Source organism: Eretmochelys imbricata, chromosome 20, assembly GCF_965152235.1.
Source record: "Eretmochelys imbricata isolate rEreImb1 chromosome 20, rEreImb1.hap1, whole genome shotgun sequence".
Lineage (NCBI taxonomy): Eukaryota > Metazoa > Chordata > Testudines > Cheloniidae > Eretmochelys > Eretmochelys imbricata.
The window spans coordinates 6,261,204-6,269,340 of NC_135591.1; positions in this window are offsets into that span (position 1 = coordinate 6,261,204).

The window sequence follows — 8,137 nt, forward strand, 5'->3', positions numbered from 1 at the left end:
AAACGGTTGTCATTTCCAAAACGTTTTTTTCAGCTGAAACTGCCAAATTTGACCTGAACTAATGAAGTGTTTTAAATGCCTTGAAAAATGCATGGTTTGGTGAATTTACTATTCACCAGAAAAATTGCTCCTTGCTCTAGTTTTAAGTTGTTGATCATATTTTTTCTATCCCTCTGATTCAAAAGTCACTGGGGGGCCCAGATTTCAGACAGTCTGGACAACCAGAAGACCTACCGAAGAGCAAGTCTCTACTACAGCTGGGATCCACGCTCTGAGACTGATCCACCGGCAGCAGATTTAGTAGGTCTAGTGAAGACCCACCAAATCGACTGCAGATTGCTGTCCAATCAACCCCTATACTCTACCCCAAATGAGAAGAGTAAGGTGAGTCGATGGGAGATTTTCTCCCATCAACCCCACGCGGTGTAGACCCTGCGGTAACTCGATCTAAGGTACGTCGACTCCAGCTACGTTATTCACGTAGCTGGAGTTGCGTAGGGTAGGTCAACTTATAGGCGCCGACTCTGTGGGTGCTCTGGGGCTGCAGCACCCACAAAGAAAAATTAGTGGGTGCTCTGCACCCACTGGAAGCCAAGTTCTCCTCCCCAGTGTGTGTGTGTCTAGGAATCAGGACTCCTGGGGTCTATCCCAACTGCGAGCGGAGTGGGGTCTAATGGTTAGAGCAGAGAGCTGGCAGGTAGGATTCCTGGGTTCTAGTCCAGGCTATGCAATTGATTCATTCTGTGACATGGCTCGTTCTGCCTTGTCCTCCTGTGACATGTGGAGCGTAGAGACCTGCCCCAGCCCTTCCCTTCCAGCTGGGTGGTGCAGGAATTAATGACCGTAGAACCTGGGCTCTAAGATCCTGGAGCAAAGCATCCTGGAGAAGGAATTTGTTCCCCAAGCTTGACTGGCTCCCTGCCTCATCCCTCCCTCCATCAATCAGAACGAATCCCTCATGGCAGAGCTGTTGTCTGGTTACCCGCAGGGCAGACCCAATCTATTGTATCCTGGCTGCTGTTCAGCTCAGGTTAACAGCATGGTCTGTTTCTGTGAACTCCCCCAGAGCTTTCGAATGGAAGTGAGAGTCTTCTTCACATCCTGCTCTAAACTGTGACTAGTGTCGCTCTGTGGCTGTTGAACAGCTGCTGCATTCCTACCCCAGAGGTGGCATCATTTCAGTGCTGGGTGAGTGATCCCTGTGTAGTGTTGTTGAGTGCTGTTGCACATCAGCTATGCTCCATCCAGAGCTGTCTGCATTTCAATGCCCGGTGAGTGATCCCTGTATTGTGTTGTGGCGGGGAGGGATAGCTCAGTGGTTTGAGCATTGGCCTGCTAAACCTAGGATTGTGAGTTCAATCCTTGGGGGCATTTACAGATCTGGGGCAAAAATTGGGGATTGGCCCTGCTTTGAGCAGGGGGTTAGACTAGATGATCTCCTGAGGTCCCTTCCAACCCTTATGCTCTATGATACGCTGCTGCGCTCCACCCCAGAGGTATTTGTATTTCAGTGCTGGGCGAGCAATCCGTGTGTTGTTATGCAGCTACTACGCTCCACTCCAGAAGTGGCTGCAATTCAGTGCAGGGTGAATGAAAGTCCATGTCTCATTTTGCAAAGCATGGGTTCTCCAAGCAAGGGTGCTGTCTGTCCCATGTTCCTGCTCAATAGACTCTGGATTCTTAGCATCAGCAGAGCTACATTTTGAGCAGTGGTGGAACCAGGAGGCAGCTGGGTCATTGGTGGTTCCACCTTCAGTTATACCTATTGGCTTGAAAAGGCACCACACGTATACCTAATGGCTGCCGAGGGGGGCAGTTGCCCCCGGCCCGCTATTAGCTCTGCCACTGATTCTTTTTAAATGTTCATTACACTGCTTCCACCAGCCACTTTGATTTCGTTTTGTTTTACAGACCCAAGCAAAACGCAAGCGGCAACCTGGCTAGAAGCAGATCCGTGTAATTGAACAGACTCATCCAATTACTGAGCCTTCCCAGAGCCAGGTGCTGCCCTCACGATACATCAAACCTAGAGGACCTGCTAGGCTCCCAGTAGATGCAGCCTAGAGCCAAACGCAGGCCAGGCAAGGTGGCTTCACCCATGGAGTTCAGGTCCAGGGATTCAGTAGGGAGTAAATGGCCAGCACTGGATGCTTCAGGTTTTGGTGCCCACCCAGAGACGGCTGGGGGCTGATTTTCAATTACACACCTGTGGCTGGCCCAGGCCAGCTGACTCCAGCTCCCGGGGCTCGGGCTAAGGGGCTGTTTAACTGCGGTGTAGCCTTTGGGGCTCAGGCTGGAACTTCAACTCTAGGACGATGTGAGGTGGGAGGTTCCCAGAGCTCAGGCTCCAGCCCAAACCAGAATGTCTGCACCACAGATAAACAGCTGCTCAGCTCAAGCCCCGTGAGCCGGAGTCAGCTGGCCCGGGCCAGCCGTGGGCACGTAACTGCAGTGTAGACACACCCTAAGTGCCCACAAGACCCCTGGGAGCTGCGGGTATTTAGCACCTCTGAAATCTAGGCCCGAAGTGTCTCAACGTGGGCACCCAAAGTTAGGGGCCATTCAAAATCTTCTTGCTAGTGTCTTCCCCCACCCCCCACTGCTCCTCGGACGTTCCTGTTAACTGCTGGAAGTGGCCCACCTTGATTATCACTACAAAAGGTTTTCTCTCCCTGCTCTCCTGCTGGTAATAGCTCATCTTAAGTGATCCCTCTCCTTACAGTGTGTATGATAACACCCATTTTTTCATGTTCTGTGTGTATATAAATCTCCTCACTGTATTTTCCACTGAATGCATCCGATGAAGTGAGCTGTAGCTCACGAAAGCTTATGCTCAAATAAATTGGTTAGTCTCTAAGGGTATGTCTACACTACGAAATTAGGTCGAATTTATAGAAGTCAGTTTTGTAGAAAGCGTTTTTATACAGTTGATTGTGTGTGTCCCCACACAAATGCTCTAAGTGCATGTAGTCGGTGGAATGTATCCACAGTACTGAGGCAACCGTTGACTTCCGGAGCATTGCACTGTGGGTGGCTATCCCACAGTTCCCGCAGTCTCCACCACCCATTTGAATTCTGGGTAGAAATCCCAGTGCCTGATGGGGCTAAAACATTGTCGCAGGTGGTTCTGGGTACATATCGTCAGGCCCCCATTCCCTCCCTCCCTCCAGGAAAGCAAGGGCAGACAATCGTTTTGGGCCTTTTTTCTTGAGTTACCTGTGCAGACGCCATACCACAGCAAGCATGGAGCCCGCTTAGATCACTTTGGTAATTAGGAGCACATTAAACACCACACGCCTTATCCAGCAGTATATGCAGCACCAGAACCTGGCAAAGCGATATCCGGTGAGTAGGCGACGTCAGCGCGGTGACATGAGTGATGAGGACAGGGACACAGACTTCTCTCAAAGCACGGGCCCTGGCAATGTGGGCATCATGCTGCTAATGGGGCAGGTTCATGCGGTGAAACGCAGATTCTGGGCCTGGGAAACAAGCACAGACTGGTGGGACCACATAATGTTGCAGGTCTGGGACGATTCCCAGGGGTTGCAAAACTTTCGCATGTGTAAGGGCACTTTCATGGAACTTTTTGACTTGCTTTCCCCTGCCCTGAGGCACGAGAATACCAAGATGAGAGCCGCCCTCATAGTTGAGAAGCAAGTGGCAATAGCCCTGTGGAAGCTTGCAATGCCATACAGCTACCGGTCAGTCGGGAATCAATTTGGAGTGGGCAAATCTACTGTGGGGGCTGCTGGGATGCAAGTAGCCAACGCAATCAAAGATCTGCTGATATCAAGGGTAGTGACCCTGGGAAATGTGCAGGTCATAGTGGATGGCTTTGCTGCAATGGGATTCCCTAACTGTGGTGGGGCCGTAGATGGAACCCATATCCCTATCTTGGCACCAGAGCACAAAGCCGGCGAGTACATAAACCGCAAGGGGTACTTTTCAGTAGTGCTGCAAGCACTGGTGGATCACAAGGGATGTTTCACCAACATCAACGTGGGATGGCCGGGAAAGGTACACAACGCTTGCACCTTCAGGAACTCTGGTCTGTTTCAAAAGCTGCAGGAAGGGACTTTATTCCCAGACCAGAAAATAACCGTTGGTGATGTTGAAATGCCTATAGTTATCCTTGGGGACCCAGCCTACCCCTTAATGCCATGGCTGATGAAGCCATACACAGGCAGCCTGGACAGTAGTCAGGAGTTGTTCAACTACAGGCTGAGCAAGTGCAGAATGGTGGTAGAATGTGCATTTGGACATTTAAAAGCACGCTGGCGCAGTTTACTGACTCGGTTAGACCTCAGCGAAACCAATATTCCTACTGTTATTACTGCTTGCTGTGCGCTCCACAATATCTGTGAGAGTAAGGGGGAGACGTTTATGGCGGGGTGGGAGGTTGAGGCAAATCGCCTGGCTGCTGGTTATGCACAGCCAGACACCAGGGTGGTTAGAAGAGCACAGGGGGCGCGGTACGCATCAGAGAAGCTTTGAAAACCAGTTTCATGACTGGCCAGGCTACGGTGTGAAAGTTCTGTTGGTTTCTCCCTGATGAAACCCCCCCGCCCCTTGGTTCACTCTATTTCCCTGTAAGCTAACCACCCTCCCCTCCTCTCTTCAATCACCACTTGCAGAGGCAATAAAGTCATTGTTGCTTCACATTCATGCATTCTTTATTCATTCATCACATAAATAGGGGGATAACTACCAAGGTAGCCCAGGAGGGGTGGTGGAGGAGAGAAGTACCAGGAGGGGTGGTGGAAGAGGGAAGGACAAGGCTACAGAGCACTTTAAAAGTTTAAAACTTTAAAACCTATTGAATGCCAGCCTTCTGTTGCTTGGGCAATCCTCTGGGGTGGAGTGGCTGGGTGGCCAGAGGCCCCCCCACTGCATTCTTGGGCATCTGGGTGAGGAGGCTATGGAACTTGGGGAGGAGGGCGGTTGGTTACACAGGGGCTGTAGCGGCGGTCTGTGCTCCTGCTGCCTTTCCTGCAGCTCAACCATACTCTTGAGCATATTGGTTTGATCCTCCAGCAGCCTCAGCATTGAATCCTGCCTCCTCTCATGACGCTGCCGCCACCTTTCAGCTTCAGCCCTCTCTTCAGCCCGCCACTTACTCTCTTCAGCCCACTACCTCTCCTCCCGGTCATATTGTGCTTTCTTGCATTCTGACATTGTCTGCCTCCACTCATTCGTCTGTGCTCTGTCAGTGTGGGAGGATAGCATGAGCTCAGAGAACATTTCATCACGAGCACATTTTTTTCGCCTTCTAATCTTCACTAGCCTCGGGGAAGCAGAAGATCCTGTGATCCTTGAAACACATGCAGCTGGTGGAGAAAAAAAAAGAGACAGTGGTATTTAAAAAGACACATTTTCTAGAACAATGGCTACACTCTTTCACGGTAAACCTTGCTGTTAACATTACATGCACAGCACATGTGATTTCGTTCCAAGGTCGCATTTTGCCTCCCCCCACCATGTGGCTAGACCGTCCCCCCTCCCCGTGGCTAACAGCGGGGAACATTTCTGTTCAGGCATAGGCAAACAGCCCAGCAGGAACGGGCACCTCTGAATGTCCCCTTAAGAAAAGCACCCTATTTCAACCAGGTGACCATGAATGATATCACTCTCCTGTGGATAACACAGAGAGATAAAGAACAGATGTTGTTTGAATGCCAGCAAACATACACTGCAATGCTTTGTTCTACAATGATTCCCGAGTATGTGCTACTGGCCTGGTGTGGTAAAGTGTCCTACCATGGTGGACAGAATAAGGCTGCCCTCCCCAAAAACCTTTTGCAAAGGCTTTGGGAGTACATCCAGGACAGCTGCAAATGCCAGGGCAAATAAATCATTACACATGCTTGCTTTTAAACCATGTATGCTATTTTAAAAGGTACACTCACCAGAGGTCTCTTCTCTGCCTGGCGGGTCCGGGAGGCAGCCTTGGATGGGTTTGGGGGGTACTGGCTCCAGGTCCAGGGTGAGAAACAGTTCCTGGCTGTCGGGAAAACCGGTTTCTCCACATGCTTGCTGTGAGCTATCTAGAACTTCATCATCATCATCTTCCTCGTCCCCAAAACCTGCTTCTGTGTTGCCTCCATCTCCGTTGAAGGAGTCAAACAACATGGCTGGGGTAGTGGTGGCTGAACCCCCTAAAATGGCATGCAGCTCATCATAGAAGCGGCATGTTTGGGGCTCTGACCCGGAGCGGCTGTTTGGCTCTCTGGTTTTCTGGTAGGCTTGCCTCAGCTCCCTAAGTTTCACGCGACATTGCTTCAGGTCCCTGTTATAGCCTCTGTCCTTCATGCCCTGGAAGATTTTGACAAATGTTTTGGCATTTCGAAAACTGGAATGGAGTTCTGATAGCACGGATTCCTCTCCCCATACAGCGATCAGATCCCATACCTCCCATTCGGTCCATGCTGGAGCTCTTTTGCGATTCTGGGACTCCATCATGGTCACCTCTGCTGATGAGCTCTGGCCAGCGTGGCAAGCTGCAGGTGACCATGCAAACAGGAAATTGAAATTCAAAAGTTTGCGGGTCTTTTCCTGTCTACCTGGCCAGTGCATCTGAGTTGAGAGTGCTGTCCAGAGCGGTCACAATGGAGCACTCTGGGATAGCTCCCGGAGGCCAATACTGTCTAATTGCATCCATAGTACCCCAAATTCGACCCAGCAAGGCCGATTTAAGCGCTAATCCCCTTGTCGGGGGTGGAGTACGGAAATCGATTTTAAGAGCCCTTTAAGTCGAAAAAAAGGGCTTCATCGTGTGGACGGGTGCAGGGTTAAATCGATTTAACGCTACTAAATTTGACCTCAACTCCTAGTGTGGACCAGGGCCTAGTGTGGTTGCAGTTCTACATCTTTATACCCATGGAGCTTATTCCGCTTCTCCTATAGGAATAGCGATCCCAGGACTAGCACTCCTATACCAGCATAACTGCCTCAACACGAGGGTGCCTCACTTCCACTGTACTGATATAGCCAGTGGCTCAACCCTTCTATCGGATGCCTTGGCTTCTGACTCTGAAAACATGGTCGTCATCTTCTGTAACCTTGACATAACTCAAGCATAGCATGTGACATTACAGCAGGACCTGCTGTTTATAAATGTAGTACCTTCCCCGCCTGTATTGTTGTCATTTCTGACTCACTCTCTCTCTCTCTCTTCAGGCTCTCTGTGAGGCTCTTGCTATGGGAAGGAGCAGCCTGGAGAAGAGCTGAAGCATTTAAACTTTGTCAATATTTTTAAACTTGTAGATTCCCTACCATTGGGGTGTCCAGGTGGAAGGGGTGTCAGGGTGGAAGGACTGTCTAGCCTGTGTTATACAGGAAGTCAGACTTGATGGTCCAATGTCCCATTAAATTCTGCGAAATTATGTAACTGGAAAATGGCCCTTCCTGAGACCCTGCACTGGCCTCACCCGGCATCTCGCCAAGCCCAGACTGGCTGTATGTTCGCAGGCACGTTTCTTCCAAACCAGAAGTGGGAAACGTGATAGGCTGTGAGGCCAAGGCCAAGGGAACCATCGAGAGCTCAGCAGGGCTGGACGATCCTCAGGGCTTCGGGAAGAGAGGAAGGAGCAAACCCCTCCCTTATTAGGGAAAATGAGGGCCAGTGAAACATGCCCAGGGCTAGGGAATATAAACGCCAACTCAGGAAAGGTAAGGACACCGTGAGGCGGGGTCTGATCCTGTGCAGGGAAGAGCCCTGCTCCAAGAACACAGCCTGTCTCGGGTGAGTAGAGCAGTGCCATCAGCCTGTCCCGCAGTCAGGCAGTGCCCAGCCTCCAGATATGAGCTACAGACAACTCAGAGTCCTGGCAGCAAAGCTGAGAGAGAGCATCTCTCTCAACCCCTGTCCTGCGCTGCTCTCTAGATCCCCTCACACACTGACGTTCCTCCTCTCCCATCTCAGCCAAATCCCAGGGGAATCTGTGCTCGGGGCCAGGCTGGGACAGAATCTGTCCTGCAGCTTTTGAGTCATGGGCACAAATTCACTTTCTGCTTAAAAAAGAATTCCAACTTTTCAGTGGCTGGGGCTGAGTCCCAAAGAGCTGAGCAGAAGGGCTGTGAGTTGCAGGCAGGTGGAGATGCTGAAGGGCTGCGAGCCCCAGAGCCGGCGCAGACG